Genomic DNA, 23,221 nt, shown 5'->3' with positions numbered 1-23,221 from the left:
GAGACGACATAAAAGAAAAAAGATATATAAGGATGTTTCAAAATGTTTTTCCAACTACATGAAATGCCGCTGAACCCTCTGCATAAGCCCTTCTGTTCCTGCAGGCAGACTGTGTATAGGAAATTTCAACAAGCAGAAGAGCAGTCACAGAGATAACACCGCAATAAGATTTCTGGCAGTCACTGCAGATGTGATCCGAATACACTATTGACCACATTGCTCCCACAGGGAGAGGAGAAGGAATTCAACACTTGTGAGTATCCATACAGCTCTGCATCCATCACATTCCCTTTTGAGGCTGGGCTCACTGTCTTATGCCCACTTCACTTTGATGTAATTGGAAACAGTTTAGGTTTTTCTCCCTTGGGCAACTCTTGATTTTTTTTTTTTTCATTCCTCTCTTTTTCTCACAAGACAGAATTATTATCTCAAGCCCCCATAAACCAAAACCCTCTATTCACTGCCTCAGGGCATTCAAAAGTATAAAGCCAACTTTTTGAATTGTTTCTCGAAATGTGACCTTTGTGCCCTTCCAACATAATCCCATTATTGTAGCACAATATTTTGGAGGAATATTGGAGGAATCTTTTATGACATCTTTATGTATGCTATCTTTCTGTTGAAGTACATAGTTACTTCTTCTAAGTACATATCTACAGTATTCTGAGTGCTACTGGGAAAGTCTGTTCTTAGTTATGATGTTGGCAATAATATTTTAATTGCATATGCTACATTAATACTTCTGTTCAGATTAGCCTAATCTAGTATTGTTAGAGCTCATTTTAAGCTTTTACTGTAAAAGTATTTTATGTATTGTTGTTTCATCAAAGAAAAGTTGTCAGGGTTTTATTTCCCCCCACCTCCGTATCTACTATTGGAAGAGGTCTCACTACAACAGGAAAAAAAAAAAAAATATAACAAAAAGAAGTAATAGCGAAATAATCACACCTGAACTGCTCTGGCCTAATTATAATATGTAATTACAGGTTGCTGTACAATTACAACCATTTTGTCCTAATAATGGCTCTCATGGGACTATATAAAAAGCACAAGATTTCTCTATTCATTTTATAAACCACTATGATAAGAAATGAGAAGGACGAACCTTACAATAACAGCAGAGAGGGCTATATCATGATCTTTACTGCATGGTCAAGCACCATGCTAAGTCTCATTCATTTTCACTGCCCTGTAGTTCAGATACACCAGCATCTGCTTCCAATCTGATATCATACGGAGGCAGGTCCTCTCTGTTTAAGTCCAAGAGAAATGATGAGCGAATGTTACAAGGCAGAGTGCCTGCTCAGAGACACTTCAAATTATCAGCAGGACAACAAGCTTTTCTGGGGACAGACAGCACAGCAGCTGGCTGGTGACTGTGTCCTGGGCCTTCCGGGGCTATATTTTATGAAATAGACTTAGAACCAAGAAAGTCCAAAGGAGCATTTTTTGTAACTGAATTCACTGATACTTAGGGCTTGAGTTGATGTAAAATATTTTACTTCCCCTTCAGTTACCAGTGTTACTACTTAAGACTGTTGAAAGGATACTCAGAAATATTCACAACTTTTATATTAGCCAGATCAACTGATTTATGATTCTTAATGATCTGAATTCTTGAATGAAAGTGAAAATATGTAGTGGCTATTGAAGAATAAAACCAGCTTGGATGAGGTTCAAATTCTTTTCCTCTTAAAAGAATTTGATGATTAAAGATGATTTTAAAAGGAAATTTATGTCTTTTAGTATGTAATTTAACTGGGAATATGCCTTTGTAACTTTAAACTGAAAGGTAAGTATGACCATTTGTGATATTCAGTTTTTATATTTTGTGCCTTCCTGTGAACAGTTAGATTCACCTAAAAAAATGGAAAGGGAAATGCCACATATATACAATAATGATTTCAATGACAATCAAGAAAACTTGTAAATATCAACAGGAGAGATCTGCAATAAGACAGACAATGGTAAGGAAACTAGGTTAGGTAAACAAACTCAAATTTCACCTTCAAAGTTTCAAAAGCAAAATTTTTAGAGATATTAAGTTTCAGCTCAGACTTTCTATAACTTCATTTTAGATATGTGAATAAAATGGAATCTGATAGCATAAAAAGAATTTTATTTATTTTGCTTCAAATTGGCCTTTTTTGCATTTGTGAGAAAGACTTGATTCTTTCTAGAATATTTTGGCATCTTCCATCAAATTGACTTAAGCCCCCTTCTCTGTAAAACATAAGGTAAACAAAAATTGTGTGTGCGCCTTATGTGTCACCTTCAACCCATGTTAAATAGAAGCTATTTAGCAAGCATAGTGGAAAGGTCTAAAAACAGAATCAATAATGTACTATTAAAAGTAATCAGCTACTTGCACTCTGGTTAGCCATGACAGTTAAAGCTTCAAACTATGCTATTCAAAAATCATAAGTTATAGATTTATGAGTAACTACTCTGTATGTGTATGTGGAGGTGTGCGTTAGAGAGACAGATATAGCTGAGTATTTCTTATGCTGAAAACCTTAGAAAAACCTACAGAATAGTTTGCGTTCATTCTAAACTCCCCAAAAGGATATATTTGCAGATATCAAAAAGCTTGGTGATACACGCTGTGTGCCAAGATCTGAAAAATCTTGGCAAACCATACTGACAGCTAGAACCATCAAGGTTACATGAAATGCAATATAAATTCTGAAGTTCCAGGTAATTGTGGTAGTTTGAACACCTGCATTTATTTCTACCCTCTCCCAAAACTCTATTATAATGACAGTTAAAGAATTTTAAAAAGACAAATACCCAAGGTCAAAGAGAATGGGAGATAAGAGCACAAACAGGTGAGAAATAGGAACAAAAGTTTTGAAGCAGAAACCCAGATATAGGAGCAGTCTTAGCTGTAGCTCAAAACAGAAAATGAAACTAATAAGATACAGTTGTAGAATGGAAAAAAGTGGTACAAATGAACATATTTACAAACAGAAATAGAGTCACAGATGTAGAAAGCAAATGTATGGTTACCAGGGAGAAAGGGGATGGGTAGGATAAATTGGGAGGTTGGGATCGACATATACACACTACTATGCATAAAATAGATATAAGAACCTACTGTATAGCCCAGGGAACTCTACTGAATACTCTGTAATGGTCTATATGGGGAAAGAAACTAAAGAAGAGTGTATACATGCATATGTATAACAGATCCACTTTGCTGCACACCTGAAACTAACACATTTTAAATGAACCATACTTCAATTAAAAAAAAAAAAAAAAAAAACAACCTTACCAGGAAGGCACATCATTAAACTAGGGAAACACTAACAAATTCAAAATAGAGAGTAAAAATCTTTTTCAAAATATATATGCTTATTAAGTTAAAAAAAAGAAGCATCACAGAACTTTCCCTGCCCTCCTTCTCCAAAGGATATGAATTTTCAGTTTAAAAGGAGACAACAAATTTTAAAAGGTACTTTACTACAACATTCCTAAGTATTAGGGATAATGGAAAGATCTTGGGTTGCTTCTACAGAAGGATTTTATTTCAGAAGTCATGTGTATTAAGTATTAGAACAGTCTCAGATTTCTTAATGGCAAATCTGGAAGTAAGAAGAAAATGGAATGACATTTTCAAAATTCTGAAAGAGATACTTCATATGTAGAATTCTAGATCTAGGCAAAAGGTCAAATTAAGAATATAATTAAGGAACTGTCAGACATACCATGCCTCAAATTTATCTTACTTTATAGGAATCAGCTAGAGGATGTATCAGGCTTCCCTAGTGGCTCAGCTGGTAAAGAATCCCACAGCAATGCAGGAGACTCAGGTTCTATTCCTGTGTTGGGAAGATCCCCTGGAGAAGGGATAGGCTACCCTCCTAGTCAGTATTCTTGCCTGGAGAATCCCATGGACAGAGGAGCTTGGCGGGCTACACTCCATGGGGTTGGGTTGCAAAGAGTAGGACACCACCGAGCAACTAAGCACAGCACAGAGGATATATCAACATGCAGGAGTAAATTAAGAGAAAAACACGGGATTCAGGTAAAACAAGAGATCTGACAGAAGAGAGAGATGAAGAAATTCCCAGGATGATGGCGTAAAAGGCTTTCTAATTAACAGTAGTAGTACAGCAGGTCTGTAGATAAGTTCATCCATATTGGAGCAGAGAAGCAGAAAATTCTAGAATGAAAGAGAACACAAGTGATTACCTGATGGTGAGTCTTCCAGAAACAGACTTTCAGCACTAAAAGAAAATTAAGATTTGAGTGTCAGGTAAGTAGTAAATAGAAATCAGCGACAATAACTCCAAGAAAAGCAAATTGGATACAAAGGAAAATAATAATTACCATCATAATCACAGATGCATGGTTCAACTGTGGATAATACTTATAGAGCCATAATAATATAAATTAAATACTGATTTTTCAAAAATTATTGATAAAAAGTTGTCTTCAGCAGAGTGGAGCCTAGAAAGCCATGTTTCTTGGTCCCCAACCATAGTGGCTATATGACTGTATATATACAGTCATAAGAAGCCTTGTTTAGAAATAACAACATCATAGTCCCAGAAGCCATGACTGAAAGATATAAAAACCAAGTGAGGAACCCAAAACCCCAGGTGAGCCCTGATGATTAACCAGAGATGAAACTGCCAACATCTGTTGGATCATAGAAAAAACAAGAGAATTCCAGAAAATATCCACTTCTGATTCACTGATTACACTAAAGCCTTTGACTGTGTGGATCACCAAAAACCTGTGGAAAATTCCTGAAGGACACAGGAATACCAGACCACCTTACCTGCCTCCTGAAAAATCTGTATACAGGTCAAGAAGCAAGAGTCAAAACCAGACATGGGACAATGGACTGGTTCAAAATTGGGAAAGGAGTATGTCAAGGCTGTATGTTGTCATCCTGCTTATTTAAACTTATATACATAGTACATCATGCAAAATGCCAGGCTAGATGAAGTACAAGCTGAAATCAAGATGGCAGGAAGAAATATCAATAACCTCAGAAATGCAGATAACACCACCCTAATGGCAGAAAGCAAAGAGGAACTAAAGAGCCTCTTGATGATAGTGAAACAGGACAGTGAAAAAGCCGGCTTAAAACTCAACATTAAAAAAACTAAGATCATGGCATCCAGCCCCATCACTTCGTTGCAAATAGATGGGGGAAAAATGGAAACAGTGACAGAGTTTATTTTCTTGGTTCCAAAATCACTGCAGACTGTGACCGCAGCCACAAAATTAAAAGATTCTTGCTCCTTGGAAGTAAAACTATGATAAACCTAGACAGTGTATTAAAAAACAGAGACATCACTTTGCCAACAAAGGTCCATACTGGAGTGGGTTGCCATTTCCTTCTCCAGGGAATCTTCCCAATCCAGGGATTGAACCCAGGTCGCCTGCACTGCAGGCAGACGCTTTACCGTCTGAACCACCGGGGAAACCCATAGTCAAGCTATGGTTTTTCAAATAGTTATATACCCATGTGAGAGTTGGACCATAAAGAAGACTGAGCACTGAAGAATTGATGCTTTCAAACTGTGATGCTGAAGAAGACTCTTGAGAGTCCCCTTGGACTGCAAGGAGATCAGACCAATCAATCCTAAAGGAAATCAACCCTGAATGCTCATTGGAAGGACTGATGCTGAAGCACCAATACTTTGGCCACCTGATGCGAAGAACTGACTCATTTGAAAAGATTCTGATGCTGGGAAAGATTGAGGGCAGTAGAAGGGGGCAACAGAGGATGAGATGATTGGATGATATCACTGACTCAATGGACATGAGTTTGAGCAAACTCTAGGAGATGGTGAAGGAAAAGGAAGCCTGGCACGCTGCAGTCCATGGGGTCACTAAGAGTTGGACATGACTGAGAGACTGAACAACAAGAGAGGGAGACAGAGGCACAGACCCCTTCAGCTGACAGACCCCTCCCATTTCTCTTACAGATAACAGTTCAAGAGTAGGATCTGAGTGGAAAAGGGAGTAAAGCCCAAACTAAAACTGTTTCAGTTCATTTGGGGGTATATTCTGAATGGGGAAAATCAGACAATTGAGCAGATTTACAGAGTCTGGCTAATGTTACTTATATAGCCAGCTATTTTGACTTATAGTCATATCCTGAACCCATTTCTAATTACCTACAACTTGAGGTATTCTGAAATTGTTCACTGAATTTAATGGGCCACTGCTGGACTCAGTACTTTCGCTACGCTCCACTGGTCTTAACGTACAAATAGATGTTTTTAGAGGAAATATTGCATTTTTTTTATAAGACTTAGAAACTTCAGAACTACTAAAAATGTAAGCAAACATGAAAACCAGTAAATAGTCAACTAGTTTGAAGTATACTTTTCTGCAAGTTTTATCATCAGAAGACTGGAATTTCTGGTGATCAGTCTCACAAAGAAGACAGAATCCACATGGTAGCTCTCCTCATGGGGCAATTACAGCCTCCACTGAGATCAGAGTTGCTGACAAGTTAGTGTGAAAAGGATGTCATAAGGTCCTAGGTTTTTCAGTTGGGGCTTCTGTCACACCCAATAATTACCAGCTGAATCTGCAGATAATAAAAATAAAATTGAACATTCACTGAAGCCACTGTGATGGAATTTAGTATTAAGACAGAGGAAAACAGCAGATTTGAAACATCTCATCTGCATTGTTTAACTGCTATGACTGATTGTGAGTTGAAAGATCACTCTACGTGAGCCTTTTTAAGGTATCATGTGAGTTCCTTACTTTAAAATTATCTCAGAACTTCTTAATGAAGGTCATATTGTTCTGAATCCAATTTTACTGCTTTATTCCCTCAGAATGAGTAATATGACTATTGATTAGTTTCTATGAAACTTAGCATTTGGATAAAAGAAAAATCTAACATCATTAGCATTAGAAACAAAGGTGAGAGCTTCATAGTGAAATTTAAAAAGTCTCCCTCTAAATTTATTTAATTCATAAAACTGGTACCAGATCTTGCTATTATGCCCAAACCATATAGTTTGTAGATATATTTTCACAAATAATAATTATCTTTGAAAAACCTTCAGCAGTCTTACCCTAATATGTGGAATCTACAAAAATGGTACAAATGAACCTACTTGCAAAGGAGAAATAGAGACAAATGCAGAGACCAAAAGTATAGACACCAAAGGGAGAAAGAAGGTGGGATGAATTGGGAGATTGGGATCGATATATATACACTATGTATAAAATAGATAACAAATGAGAACTCACTGTATAGCACAGAGAACTCTACTCAGTGCTCTGTGGTGACCTAAATGGGAAAGAAATCCAAAAAAAGAGGGGATATATATTGTACCCATATATCTGAGTCACTTGCTGTAGAGCAGAAACTAACACAACATTGTGAACAACTATGCTCTGGCACACATTTTTTAGTAAAAAATAATGAATTAGAACTTTAAAATAAATAAATGAAAAATAAAAATCAGTACTCAAGAACTTCTGCAACTACTGTTTCTGAAATTCAATAACAAAACTCAGTGTTCACTTGTATCCAATCTTTGTAGAATCAAGTGGGGTGTCTAATTTGTACCTATACCTAACTTTGTGTGTTTCAAGTTCCAAACAAGGGACCTTTAATTTACCATAGAAATAAAGATTTCAATAGTTGCAAAGTCCTCTGGTAAGTCCATGGACATCCAAAATGTACTTAAAAGTATAACTCTGTAAATACGGGTTGTAAATCCATTATGATTTAAAGGTACTGAGTACCCTGCAGACCAAGGTCCACCTTTGTGTAGATCCTGAATTTCAACTGAAGTCCCCTCTGCTGTGTTCTATTATCTTCTGCTCTGTCCAGAAGGGAAGAAATTTTCACATGGTATCTTTCTGCACTTGAAGGAAACCAAGCCCACCTCTCCTGCCTCAGTGTCTGGAGTTAGAGTACAGAAAGGACTCAAAGGTGGGGAGTATACTGAATGCTGCTTATGATTCCAGCATCAGGACTGAGATTCAGGTAGCAGCAGAGAGAGAGAGAGAGAGAGAGAGAGAGAGAGGGAGAGAGAAAGAGAGAGAGAAAGTGTTTGGAAAGGGGGCATAGGAAGGGTCCATGCTGTATGCTTTTAAATCTATCTTCAAGGAGAAAGAGCCATTTTATATGTAAGTGTAGAGGATATGAAAACACAAGGTGAATTTCTCTAAAAACACAAATTGTTTTTGTATAATGCCTCTCAGAATTTTATTTAGAGCACCAAAGCATTTTTGGGATGATAGAACTAAAATCTGTGAATAAGAACGACCTAAACAATAAGGAGGAAGTTTAAGGACAACTATATAAGAGACAGCATGTATCAGTCATCAAGAACGTAAACTTTGGGGCCAGCCTGCCTAGGTTCAAATCCTCACTCTGCTATTTTGAAATGCGTGTGTGTATATTAATACTTTGTTTTATATATGTACAAATTTTATGTGCACACAAATTATGAACAGTGAAAAGCCCAAAGGGATATACAAACTGCTTATACAGTTACCCCTTAAGAGTGAGAATAGGAATAAAATAACTTTCAACTTTTACATTATAAATTTCTGAATTATTCTACAATAAACATTTTTATAGTAATAAAAGAAAATGCTTATAACATGCACTTTAATTCCCTTTGAACCAAAGAATCACTTGGGAGCTAAACAGATAAATGAATGAACCCCCAACAGAACAAAAGGGTAAACGCCATGAAATCTCCTGTGCAATACCATTAAACTCTCATTTAATCACTCACAGGCCCACTATTAGGTAAATCTTATATGTGTATACATGCATGTGTGTGAGCACAGCTTCAAATCATTCTGTATCATTCAGTAGAATACAGATATTAAATATGAATCTGCACTGTATTATGTTTATGTTGCATATACCTTATTTTCTAATTTTTGAGGGTAGCTGTTCTCTTATTTGTCCAACCCTCACAGGACATAGGACAGCCTGCTAATCCTTTCTGAATTAATAGAGCTCAACTGAAGGAGAAAAAGACTAATTATTGAAGAGGTAATGGATACGTCTTTAAGAAGATTATTGCATTTGAGCTGATCAATCCTAGAAAGATGGGCAAGACTTTGAGAAGTGAAGAAATGAGAAAGCTCATTACAAGGAGAAGAAGCAGGCCAACAAATCCCAAAAAGTAGAGCTTGTCAGGGGAAGATTGGAAAGTTTGCTTGGCTGGACATAAAGGACAAATGGGACATTAGAGAACAGAGGTGCAACATCTGCTGCTGCTGCTGCTGCTAAGTCACTTCAGTCGTGTCCGACTCTGTGCGACCCCATAGACGGCAGCCTATCAGGCTCCCCCGTCCCTGGGATTCTCCAGGCAAGAACAGTGGAGTGGGTTGCCATTTCCTTCTCCAATGCATGAAAGTGAAAAGTGAAAGTGAAGTTGCTCAGTCACGTCGGACTCTTAGCGACCCCATGGACTACAGCCTACCAGCTCCTCCGTCCATGGGATTTTCCAGGCAAGAGTACTGGAGTGGGGTGCCATTGCCTTCTCTACATGCGATTAAAAACTGAAGGCTTAATTTTTTATAATGGAACTGTAAGAAATTGATGTGTGAACTTTGGGTAAGATTCAAAAGCATGTGTCCATATCCATGTTTAGATGGACACCACATTCTCTGCACTCATTAAAAAGCAAACTTTCTCATTAACAGCAACTGAGTAAAGAATTGTTATGTTCCTACGTTCAACTTTCGGTCGGAAGACAAGATGTATGGGTCTGACAAGAGGAGATAAAGGATAACTCCCTTTTTTTAACATGAAAATAAAAGCTGCTTTACAACTTCATGTATTCAGAGATGGCCAACAGGAAGTCCCAAAGGACGTTCAAGGTTTGGCACATAAAATGCACATATTCCTTTAAATACAGCAGACTACTTCCTCCAAAGTATGTGGAGTGCCTTAAATGGCATATTTATTTAAATGTTAATACAGCACTGCAACTTGTTGGTAATGAGGGAAATATGCTGCTAAAGGATTTGCCCAATCTCCTGAGAGAATGCCATGAATTTATATTTGTGAACAATACTCACATGTGTATAAAATCTAAAAAAGATTACACATGCATTTGATAACTCCCAGGATTATTCTTATAGCCTTAAAGTCTTAAAAAGCCAACACAACATTGCAAAGCAATTTTCCTGCAACTAAAAAAAATAAACTAAAAAGCTTTCATAAAATAAAAGAGCCAAAAACCACATCATTAGAAAAACATGGTTAATTTCTTTGCTGGTTATTATTTTTCTTCTCAGAAGTACTCTCAACTCAACTTAATCATAGGTAAAACTTTTCTCACATCAAAATTCTGGTTTGGAGGAATGAAATGTCATTTTTATTAAAATTGCCTTCATGATATAATTCAAGAAGAGATTATAACATTTGGATTTAATAGGCAAAAGTGCATATATTTTTCTTTAAATATTCCCTATGAAAGTAGATAAAAATATTTGATAACTGTTAAATCTTCTGAAGATAACATTTTTAAACCTTAATGACTTTAATATAAAAGAGAATTCCAACCCTGTATGCAGTTAAATCAGTTTTACTTTGCAATTTTATGTCTTTTTCCAATGCTACGATAAGAAGCATAAGCTTCCTGTCTGAAGTCATCATAGTCAAAACCACATTTCAGGAAGTCAGTCTATTATCGGCCTTTCCAGATGTTTCTTCAGCCTTTCAGATGCTGCCTGCAACTAATTTGCTTCCTTTAAAGAAGCAAAGCCCTTTCCCTCAAGTGGAGAGCACAGCATTTGACACAACATCTCTTTTTCTAAGATTATTGGTGAACATGTGTGTGCACCATCTTCTCATCTCCGGAAAGTGTGACACCACAACTTCTTTGGTCAAAAATGTCCTTCTTGCAAAAAGGAAATGTATTGTTCCTTTTAAAATGTTGAAAATTCTGAAAATCCCCAAACCAACCTGGAAGTGTTTTGCAATAACCTCATCTAACAATGTCACCATGTAAGAGGATTTATTAGGGTTTTTTTTTTGTTTTTTTTTTAAATATCCTTTCATCCAATGTCCCACCTGATTTTTCCTGCACTTCCTATGGCCAAATAAGAGTGCTGCAGATGTTCAGTGGGAAATGATGTAATTATGTATGTTATTTGTTTGTCAGATTTGCCAAATACTACATGGCTTTGAGGTTGTAGAGAGTGAAGAATAAAAACCACAGGCAGGAGGTGACGCTTGGTAAGTCAGCCTTCTCTGCCAGCCATGTAAACAAGATTAGGACTCGCTACATGCTCAAGCACGTTTAAAGTACTTTACATCTTTTGTCAATGGCACTATTTTTCATTTTCTGCCAGTGTATCTTACTTGGGATAAGTTTTCACTTAGGTGATAGAAAGCAATTCCAGTTCATCGTGGACTTAGTTCACTTCTTTACATGAAACACTGTTGATGCTATGTCCCACTCAGTCTCTACTAATCTTATCCATCCCCCCCTACTTTCCTCCAAATTCCTTTTCCTGATTTTTGTGTTCAAATACTGAGTTAATTCTCACCCACAAAGAATCATAACTGTAGCCCTAACAGATAGCTCAACAAAATGCCATGGGAGGCAAAACTAGAGGAAAAATATCTTCTTTGGTAAAAAGATGTAATAGAACAACAACAACAAAAAAAGATGTAATAGAGACAAGTCCAGGAAAGCTTCAAATGGGAAGTTATGTTTGAGGTGAACTTTAGAGAAGTGGACAGAACATTCAAGGAGGCAGAAACACCATGATAAGGGACAAGGGTTATGAGATTGCATGACATCACAGACAATAGATAGAAGTCTTTTTTAAAAGAAAACCATAGTATATACCAGGAAGAGAGCTGGAACAGCAAGGGACGCAGTTATCAAGGGCTTTGGATGATACACTGAAGAGTCTGGACTTAGGCTACAAGAGAAAGGAAGCCGCTGATTACTTGAGAAAGGGAAAACAACGTGATTAGATCTGTGCTATAGAATTCAAGCTCCACTTACGGTGTAGAGAGTGAAACGGATGGTAACTACGCTGAAGAAAAAAGAACAAGTCAAAAATGTTGGCAGACAATAGAAAGATAAAGACTGAAACTAGAGTAGGACTAGTGGGAATGGAGGAGAAGGAAACTATTTGAGACATTTTAGGCCATGTTTTATTAGCATATTGAGCCAAATGATCAGAGAAAGAATATTTATCTCATCATTGTCACCTATTAAAATATTACAAATCAGTAAGCATGAAAGTAAGGGCTCCGTTGAAGGGAAGCAGGAGAGGGCCACTAAGGGAGATGGGGAGCAGGCAGAGAAATCTGTTTGCTCATCTGTTTTCCCTACCAAGAACCCCTTCATTCTCACCTCTGTTTAAAGCTCTCACTATGTCATAGTGCTGACTTTCAGGAAATGCTCAGAGGATAAAGGATGGATAGGGTGGGGAAGATGGACAAGATGAGCCTTAGGGCAATGGAATTGTGCTCTGGGGACAGAAGGTGGAGGCCAACAGGCCTCTCCACTACATGCTAGCTCTGCCACCTTAGACAAGCCACTTAATATTGCAGAGCTTCAGCATCTGCAGCAGGAGGATAATAATGCCTGCCCTGCTTGCCTATTGGAGACACGAAAGGAAATGTAAGGAGCTAATGTGCTTGAGAAGTCTTTGCAAAATTGTTATATGAATGTAAAAGATTATAATTAAAGGATTGCAAGTGTTAATCTAATGGGCATTTCACATTTATGAACACAGAAGATAGTGTCTTTGCTCCAAAAGAAGTTTATTTTATAGAGACATTCATAACCACAAACACATGCATGATTCGCTGGAGGCATGGTAAGTAGGGCTAAATCTGGTGGTTTAATTTATGCAAGTTATATGAGATTTCAACATAGCATCATGGAAGAACAGAAAATCTAGATCCATTATATGATGAGCTCACTTCCAATGATATAGCTAGACTGGGCATTCCTTAAGGACTTAGCACCATTATAAGACCTAAGTTTCCACTTTTCTCCTCAGTGACCTAGAAAAATATGTATCTCATAGTAACTATATAAACTAACATATAGTCAGTAAAATTTTTAATATAAAAGTAGGGTTCTATAAACATTAGTTTCTATTCCTTACATTTAGCAGAAAAGTGACACATGTTGAGTGTACCAGGCACCATTATCAGATTTGACAAAATAGATGATAAGAAGGACAAAGTCCCTAGTACAGCTGGAGAAGCAAACAAGGAATCAGAGTGTGACAAGTTCTGTGAAGGAGATAAAAGCATGCTGTGGCAGAATCAGTGATGGTGGGATGGGGGCAGGGGTAGATGGGAAAACTATTTTAAAATGAGGACCAGGGAAGGTCCTTCTGAAAATATGACATTAAGCTGGGATTTGAACAATGTGAAGGAAACCCCTATAAAGAAACACAACAGTAAGTTAGTACTCAAGACAGAATAAACAAAGTGGACATGACCTCCAGTGGCAAAGGGCTTAGATTGTGAGAGGCGCTGGAAGGAGAGAGGGAGAGTGGTCCAGGTGAAGTGGCACACAGGTGGAAGCAGATCACAGGACATCACTGTGAGACTTTGGATTTCATTCCAAGTTCCATAGAAAGACATTGAAAGGTTTTGAAGAACAAATGATCTGAATTATAGTACTTAACACTGTGGCTTATGTATAATAAGCACTGAAGAAAGGATACCTTATTTAAATTCTATGTACTTTACATTTGAGATGTCTTTTATCTTAAAGATATGGCAATAAAGAAATATTACCTACCATGTTTAATAGAAAAGCATGCAGCAAACTTTTAAACTATTTATTATGAGATCAACCTAAGGACCAGTGATTCCTGGATCTGATGTACCAAACTATTTTTATCAGTCAGGTATAAATCTTCTAAAGCAACTTCTAGACTATTTAATAGTCTATCAGAAAATAAGTTTCAAAAGAAATCTTTGCTGTAACAGTCTGGTTTTTATCTCTTTTTCTAAGGTCTATTTTCCTTCCTTAAAAGTATTTTTTAAACAAGAAGAAGAATTTATTTTCCCAATGACCTGATATCCCTGTACCAACCGATACCAAGAAGTAATTTTCTTTGCTAACCTAATGTACTTATCAAGCCATTTAGAAAAAAAAAAAAAAAAAAAAAAGAATGCATGTCCTACTTTTCTCCCTCTTACACAGGTTCATTTTTTCATGATATGTGAAACCTATCTTCAGTTCAACCCTCTAGTTCTCAGTCTTGTCATGGGCTTTTGTTTGCTAGCAGAAACCATTCTCTGTGTTTCTATGTGGCAACCTACTGCTTGGTTGGATTCTTCCTCATATCCATCCCTATTTTTTCATTTGTTTCTACTTCTTTTCCTCCCTGAGAGAGTCAAAGAATATGACATTTCAGATGAAATTGTATGAGGATACAAGTTGTCACATTCTGCCATAATAGTTCTTCCTGGGGTTTTAACTGAGTGTTTCTGGATATATGCTCAGCAGTGGGCCATGGCTTTTTATTTTAGAAGCCTGTGGGAAGAAATGTTCACTGTTAAGAAGGAAAAGCTCTCTAGGTGTTGGGCTCTGGGAACAGTGGTAAAATAATCACTCAGTGAACAGGAGCCTCAGGTGGGCTGGATCTCTCCTCATGCTCAACTTGTCCCAGAGGTTAAAGGGGCTACATAAAGATGCAGATGATAACTAGCACAAAAGGGACAGGGCAAGATTCCTCCCTTTGAATAGACATAGTGGAAACCAGCTTAGAAGTTCACATGAGGAAAAATTTAAAATAAGAGTTAAGGCTCAAAAGTGAATTCACCTAGCAACTTTCCTGGAACTTAGTGCCAGGTAAATGCCAATTACATCAACCATTATTTCATAGTTAATAAAACATCTGTTTTATGCATTTATATATATTTATAGAACATGTGATGTATATCATGACATTTGACTTTGTGAAAAAAAAAAAAACAAAAACCCACTCAAGGCGAGTCAAAAGCTTGTTGTGCCACATTCAAATCAATGGAAAAAGCTGCACAGTGAAGCTCACACTCCTCAGTCAGACCAGTCTGGCTCTAGAATATGTTGCTTCCAACGTGGCACTAGTGGTAAAGAATCTTCCTGCCAATGCAGGAGACATAAGAGTCACGGGTTCGATCCCTGAGTTGGGAAGATCCTCCGGAAGAGGAAATGGCAACCCACTCTAGTATTCTTGCCTGGAGAATCCCATGGATAGAGGAGCCTGGCAGACTACAGTCTATCCAGTTTCACAGAATCGGACACAACTCAAGTGACTCAACGAGCACAACTTACCTAGAAATGTGGTTGTGGGCAAGTTGCTTTACTTTCCAAAGTCTTCATATCCTGGAGTATCAAATGTGGGCTAATAATAGAACCTGTTTCAGGGGTCTCATAAGGAATAACAGATACGGGATGCAGAAAAACTTTCTAGTACTAGTAATCACATGAATACTATTATAACCTGAAAACAAAATTAGGATTGAGACCCCAAACCTGACTGCACATCACATAATCTAAACCTCTGGAAACTTGGAGGGTTTTGTAAATTGTCTTTCTCACACAGTGAATGTTAAATGACATGCATTTGACTGAATTTTTTTTTTCTCACTTTGGGATTAGTTGTCATACAAAAGCTATGGCAGCCACATTCTTTCTGGCCTTGTACCACAAGTCTTATCCATGCTTTTACTGTAAATTTAGACTCCTACCCCTCACCCCCAACTGCTGTGTTGGTTTATAAGAAATATATATTTGGTTTTCATCCAAGATTTGTGACTCACAGCTCTCAAAACCCTTGGAATTTCCTGAGCATTAAGAGGATTGGGAACATCTTTTGTGATAATATTTGGTCTTCAGTTCCTGAAGATATCTCAGAGCCATAAAGATGAAATGGATGTCTTGTTACTTATAACATGCCCCTTTCCATTATAACTGGTTTTACATTAATGTAGTGATTTTTGGAAAGTACCTAAGGATGAGGCGTTGGGGGCTGTTTGCCAAGGGAATCAACCCTGTGACTGAAGGGTTGGAAACTTCTGTCCACCCTCCTCCCACCACTCCCCTTTATATTGTATACATTTTGTCCACTTGACTCATTCAAGATGATCTGCCTGGACCCTGTAGGCAGTTGAGTTTGCATGCTCTTTGCCAAATCCTGGAGGATATAGCACATTATATTTCTATTTGCTAATCCTTCATGGTTTTATATTTTCTTTAAACTTTTGAAGAGCAAGTGTCCTCACTAATTAATAAACTCTAACACCTAGCACATAACTGTGTTCCCCATATAGTCACTGCTCTATGGTAACAATGAACACATCCACTCACTGTGAATTGCTGGGAACTCTGATCACACCACCCTTCCTACTTCTCCATCTGTCCAGCCTTGGAAAGGAACAGACTTTACTGAGCCCTGTGTTACTTGGGCCATTACCCAGGGTTTTTTTGTTTTTGTTTTCATATTTTTTTAGCTTTTTATTTTATACTGAAGTATGTGTGCATGGATGTGGGCTCAGTTGTGTCCAACTCTTTGTGACCTGTGTCCAACTGTTTGCAATCCCATGGACTGTAGTCCAGTAGGTGCCTCTGTCCACAGAATTTTCCAGGACAAGAACACTGGAGCGGGTTGCCATTTACTTCTCCAGGGGATCTTCCCAACCCATGGATCAAACTCGTATCTCTTGCATCTCCTACATGGGCAGGCGGGTTCTTTATCATGTGAGCCTCTGGGGAAGACCATATAGGAGTATAGTTCATCAACAATGTTGCATTAGTTTCATGTGTACAGCAGAGTAATTCAGTTGTACACACACACATATCTATTATTTTTCAAATTCTTTTCCCATTTAGCTTGTTACATAATCCAGTTTTGATCACTGATCTTTAAAGTGGGTGTAGAGACACAGGACATCCTTAGAGTCCAACAATTTTTGAAACATAGCTCCAACTTCTTGTCACTTGGAGCTTAAAAATTACTAATGCCATCTTAAGTTTATTCTCTAACTCCTTGTCACCACCACAATTCAAACACTAGGCAACATCTCCTAACTCAGTTCAGTTCAGTTGTTCAGTCGTGTCTGACTCTTTGCAACTCCATGAATTGCAGCATGCCAGGCCTCCCTGTCTATCACCAACTCCCGGAGTTCACTCAGACTCACATCCATCAAGTCGGTGATGCCATCCAGCCATCTCATCCTCTGTTGTCCCCTTCTCCTCCTGCTGCCAATCCCTCCCAGCATCAGAGTCTTTTCCAATGAGTCAACTCTTCATATGAGGTGGCCAAAGTACTGGAGTTTCAGCTTTAGCATCATTCCTTCCAAAGAAATCCCAGGGCTGATCTCCTTGCAGTCCAAGGGACTCTCAAGAGTCTTCTCCAACACCACAATTCAAAAGCATCAATTCTTCAGTGCTCAGCCTTCTTCACAGTCCAACTGTCACATCCATACATGACCACAGGAAAAACCATAGCTTTGACTAGACAGACCTTAGTTGGCAAAGTAATGTCTCTGCTTTTGAATATTCTATCTAGGTTGGTCATAACCTTTCTTCCAAAGAGTAAGCGTCTTTTAATTTCATGGCTGCAGTCACCATCTGCAGGGATTTTGGAGCCCCAAAAAACAAAGTCTGACACTGTTTCCACTGTTTCCTTATCTATTTCCCATGAACTGATGGGACCAGATGCCATGATCTTCATTTTCTGAATGTTGAGCTTTAAGTCAACTTTTTCACTCTCCTCTTTCACTTTCATCAAGAGGCTTTTTAGTTCCTCTTCACTTTCTGCCATAAGGGTGGTGTCATCTGTGTATCTGAGGTTATTGATATACAGCCTATTTACTTCTAAAAAGGAGAGATAACTTACAAGGAAAAATTCAAGTAAAATAAAACCTAAAGACCAGTAAGGCAAAAGAAGCATGTATGTAGTTTGAAAAATGAAAAGGAAAGGTCATTATATTCTAAATGTGGCTAAATGTCAGCTACAACAAGTTGGCACAAAACTCTGAGGTTCCTGACAGATAAGGAAAATATAAAGCACTCTCCACCTGGATAATTTCAGTAATTTGCAGCTGGTCTTCCTGCTCACTCTAGCTTAAATCATTCTGCATATCTCTGTCAGATTAGGACTTTAAAAAAATCAAGATTTTAATAATTTTAACCCATTGCTTATGTCTCATTGTTAGATAAGTTTTTTATTTTTATTAATTTTTATTTTCTTTTCTATTTTTCTATTTTCTATTTCCATAAGGCATGTGGGATCTTAATTCACTGACCAGGGACCAAACCTGCACCTCATGCATTAGAAGTGTGGAGCATTAACCACTGGATTGCCAGGGAAGTCCCATCTCTCACTTAAATGGTGTGTCCATACAAACACATGCCAAGAATGAGTAAAATTATGAACAGCAAAGGCAGTAATAGATCCATGTCTTTAGAATCCACGCAGATCATCACTCCCCTGGTCCATCCCAACACAAAAATGTCCATTCCCTTATACTCTCTGGTCCTTTCCCTACCTGAGTGACACAATTCCTTCCCAGTCTGGCACTTGTTCTGCATACATGAGCATGGTATAGCTGTGGTCCTGGTTTGAGCTCTAGCTGTGTTTGTTCCCCACCAAAGTTTAGAGAATATCTGAGTCAACCTACCACAAGTCTATGGTGAGACTACAGATAGTCCTTGAATAAAGAGAGGGTCAAACACACTTGATAGGGTAATGTAGTCTTAGTGCGGAGGAAGAAGAAAAGACGAATAGAACATCAACATCTTTCATCATTAGAAACATCAAGATCAGTCATTAACAGAACATTAACATCACAAAGATCTTTCTCCAAGTCCAGCTCCCTCCTCTGTTCTGCTTAGCCCTGGCTGGGCTCATGACTGAGCCCTGGGGGGCAGAAGATGTGATTAGGGTGTAAAACTACAATTAGAAATGTATGTGTATGTGTGTGTGTGTGTGTGTATTTATATATATTCTACAACACATCAGGGCAACATACAGGGAATGTGACTACAAGTATTATAATGACAGAGATGGCCAGAAGCTTGAGTGCCCTGAGCCCCATCCATAAGAGGCAACAGTGACAGCCCACCCAGAATAAGCCTCTTTCATGCTCTGTGGGAGGGGCCAGAAGGAACGAGCAGTAGTCCTATGCTAGAGAGGGGGTAGGAGGTATGGGAAAAAAGAAAGGGAACAAACGTGGATGCCGCACGTAACTGATTTGACTTACTTGCAAGTGAGTTCAGGTGGAACATATCTCTCGACTCCCTGAAATACTCTGTGGGATCTTCAGGGATTTATGACCCTGCATTAGTAAGAGTAAGGCTTCCCAGGAGGCTCAGTGGTAAAGAATCCACCTGCCAATGCAGGAAACTCAGGTTCAATCCCTGATCTGGGAAAATCCGCTGGAGAAGGAAATGGCAACCCACTTCAGTATTCTTGCCTGGGAAATTCCTTGGACAGAGGATCTTGATGGGCCATGGTCCATATGATTGCAACAGAGTGACTAAACAACAGCAACATTAATATGAGTTCACAGGCAGGTAACAGTGATATGCGTCCTCCAGAATATGCACTTTGGAGTCTAGAACACATAGGCAAATACCAAATTGGCTTCTCCTTCATGGATCAGGGCTTATATCTTGTCACTTAGGCTTGCCTGGGCCACCCAATCACCCCTCACACTGCTCCCTGGAACAAAGTTCCACCCAGTCAGGCTAGAACCTTCCATCTATGTAACACTCAGCCCCATCTATGCATGTTCATGTGCTCTTCTCACAGTCAAGTCTTCACTTGCCTACTGACATCCCAACTGTTTCTAAACATCAGCTGAGATTTCACTAACCATTCCCCTGTATTTGCATGCTCATCATCAGACATGCATCTCAGTGTTGCTTTAGAGTTGTTGTATATGTATATTTAGCTTAATCATTTTAATTCAGATTTCAAAAAACACAAAAGTTAAATGCCATCTTCAATATGTCAATAAGAATTTATCTAACTTTACTTGCTTAGCAATGTTGTTGATATGCACACAAAAGAAAAGACACTTCACCATTACAAAGAGTTTACTAGGGCAGCACTTTAAGAACAATATGTGACTGTAAGTAATTGAATGGGTGAGATCATTAAGGGCAGAGATAGAGATGGTTTCAAAACAACTAGATTTGAGCTGTGTCTCTTGCAAAGCTACAGTCCAGCATTGGGTCAGGGGTGCAGTCATCTCCAGGCTTTGCTGGAAAAGAATCTGCTTTCAGGCCTACTCACATGGTTATTAGCAGTGCGTGGGTCCTCATTGGCTACTGGTCAGAGATATCAATGTTTTCTCAAGTGGTCCTCTCATTATCACAAATGGCAGCTGGCTTCCCTCAAATGAAAGAAAGAACACTCAAGACAGAATCCACAGTCCTTACTATCACAATCTCAGAAATGGCATTCCTTTACTTCTCATCATATGCTATTCCTAAGAAGCCAGTCAAATTCAGCCCACACTCAAAGGGAAGAGATAGATAACCCAGGGCCATAAAGTAAAGGAGGTGGGGATTATTGGAAGCTCTCTGAGGCTGCCTACCGCAGAGAACTTGACGAGTGGTCAGGTACAGCTCAAGGTGCTTCCTGAAGGATGGATGGGAGCCAGACCAAGAGACTTTATGTGCCATGCTAAAGAGTCTGGAATTTAGGCAGGTGATATGGACCTGTCAATACAATTACTGTATGATAAATTCCTACATTAGAAAGATCATTCTGGTGATAAAATGAACTTATTTACAAAACAGAGACTCACAGAATTAGAAAACGAACTTATAGCTACCAGTGGGGAAGGAACAGTTAGAATTAGGGGTGGACAAGTACACACTCATATTTAAAATGGATAACCAACAAGGACCTACTGTATAGCACATGTAACTCTGCATTATGTGGCAGCCTGAATGAGAGAGGATTTGGGGGAGGAATATGGATACATGTATATGTATGGCTGAGCTCCTTCCCTGTTCACCTGCAACTATCCCAAATTTGTTAATCGGCTATACCCGAATACAAAATAACAAGTACAAAAAAGATTATTCTGTATATTTGAGATGTACCCACTGTATTTTGTTACAGTGATATTAGAAGCAAGAAGGGTAAATAAAAATGCTAAGGGATTAGTTCTTCCTTGCTAATTTTTTTTTCAACAAATACTTTGCTCCTTTCAAGGTTTTTTGCAATATAGAAAAATCACCATGTGGAAATTATTTAAATATATTTAAATAAGCAATTCTATCCAATAGTTACAAGGTATCTTGCATGTATGAAAAGGTATATTTATAAAAGGCTTTATTTTTTTTTTTATTTTTAAACTTTACGTAATTGTATTAGTTTTACCAAAGGCTTTAAAAACAGCAGAAAGTATTCAAATCAAAGATAGAGACAGACCGAGAAACTATTACAGATTAAAGGAGACTGATGGTGTTAGTGGTAAAGAACCTGCCTGCCAATGCAAGAAACATAAGTGATGCGGGTTTGATCCTGGATCGGGAAGATGTCCTGGAGGAGGAAATGGCAACTCATTCCAGTATTCTTGCCTGGAGAACCCCATGGACAGAGGAGTCTGGCGGGCTATGGTCCAAAGGGTTGCAAAGAGTTGGACACAACTGAAGTGACTTAGTATGCATGCAAGAGGAGACAGGAGACTAAACGCAACACAGCATCTTGGATTTGATTTTGGGACAGATCAGACGTAGAAAAACTGGGAAAACTAAACAAAATATGGAGCTAACAGTATTTTACCTAGGTTAATTTCTTAGTTTTAATAAATGTTTCATGGTTGATATCACAAGAAGCTGAGTGAAACATATAAAGAAAATCTATTTTTGTAACTCTTTTGTAAATCTATATTTCAAAATATAACAAAGAAAAGACAGCAGGGAAACAACACTTAGATACACAGCTGACAATTCCAGAAGAAACTTGGCTGTGACTGCTGTTAGAAATCACTGGTCTCGTTAAACAGACAAAAACAACTTTAAAAAAAAAAAAAAAAAGCAAGCTCTGTGGGTGGTAAATGATGGAAATGCTGCCAGACTCCAGGCTGTGGTATCTCAGTGAGGAAACAGAGCTCACCATATTCTCAGGGGGGTTTCATGCTGATAAAGATTTTAAGTTAGAAAAAGGTCCTTTGAGAAAAAGGTCTTTTGGGAAAAAGCTGAAGTTTTGCATTAATCTGATAGAATTTGATTTTTGTTATTTCTGTTCAAGAAGTAGTTTATATTTAAAGAGAAAGCAGAGCCCCGTTACATAACAAACTGAGTGTACACACTGGAACACAATGAGAGTTTGTATTTTTTACCTGAAATGTACAAGAGAAGTGTTCTTTTGAGTACAGGGGAAGCTCTGTTAGCAGACCTTTGTTTTTGCTTTCCTAACAGTTTGGTCCATGTGTCCAAAATAACCTCCACTCACCTATCTCCAAATCGATCTCTAAATCAAATGCATTTTCTGAAAGAAATAATTCCAGCTAGTCATCAGTATACCAGAATGAACCTGGCACATTGGGTTTTCTCAGTATATGCTGTTCTTTGTGTTTTTTTTTTTTTTTTAACTTTACATAATTGTATTAGTTTTGCCAAATATCAAAATGAATCCACCACAGGTTCTTTGATTTGTTTTAGCTGTGGAAATGCTTTCCCAGGAATAGGGCTAGATTCCAAGTAAAGGACAGGAATTATTTTAGATTAAGAATTATTTTAGATTAAAATGAGCAACCTTCAATTCATCTCCTTTTGATTTCTGATCTGAAAGCAGACCTTAAGGTACATATGCTGTGATCCCTGGCCTACTGAGCAAGACTGCTTGCAGCAGTGTTACTGTTTCCAGACCCTTTTTCTTCTCCAGAGGCTAACACAATGAATTACAAGACAAGCAAATGCTTAATACAGCAGAAACTTGGGACTTCCTGAGTGAAATGAAAGTGGCTCAGTTGTGTCCAACTCTTTGCGACCCCATGGATTGTAGCCCACCAGGCTCCTCGTTCCATGGGATTTTCCAGGCATGAATACTAGAGTGGGTTGCCGTTTCCTTCTCCAAGAACTGTATAACTCCATGGAATTCTCCAGGCCAGAATACTGGAGTGGGTAGCTTTTCCCTTCTCTAGGGGATCTTTCCAACCCAGGGATCAAACCCAGCTCTCCCGTATTACAGGCAGATTCTTTACCAGCTGAGTGGTTAAGAATTCTCATCACAATGCAGGTGATGTGGTAACCTCTGGTCA

The 23,221-nt window shown here is 38.2% G+C and overlaps 1 protein-coding gene across 50 annotated transcripts in view; it reads right to left on the bottom strand.

Moving 5' to 3' along the window:
* The window catches only part of LOC129644008 (uncharacterized), a 416,390-nt gene that overhangs the window by 299,681 nt on the left and 93,488 nt on the right, over positions 1–23,221 (bottom strand). For 17 of the 50 annotated variants that reach the window (XR_008710655.1, XR_008710672.1, XR_008710659.1 and 14 more), the window contains exons 2-3: positions 20,239–20,338; positions 4,195–4,229 (exon numbers count right to left, since the gene is read on the bottom strand). The exons of 4 other annotated variants lie outside the window; for them this stretch is intronic. The gene's annotated coding sequence lies outside the window, so the exon portion shown is untranslated. Of the gene's footprint in view, positions 1–2,103; positions 2,224–4,194; positions 4,230–19,416; positions 19,556–20,238; positions 20,339–23,221 lie in introns of those variants that run through there. 29 more of the 50 variants (XR_008710676.1, XR_008710674.1, XR_008710665.1 and 26 more) reach the window with 8 other exon arrangements.

This window comes from Bubalus kerabau, chromosome 2 (assembly GCF_029407905.1).
Source record: "Bubalus kerabau isolate K-KA32 ecotype Philippines breed swamp buffalo chromosome 2, PCC_UOA_SB_1v2, whole genome shotgun sequence".
NCBI lineage: Eukaryota > Metazoa > Chordata > Mammalia > Artiodactyla > Bovidae > Bubalus > Bubalus kerabau.
The sequence above is the reverse complement of the archived record's forward strand: the minus strand, read 5'-3'. Positions and strand labels throughout refer to the sequence as shown.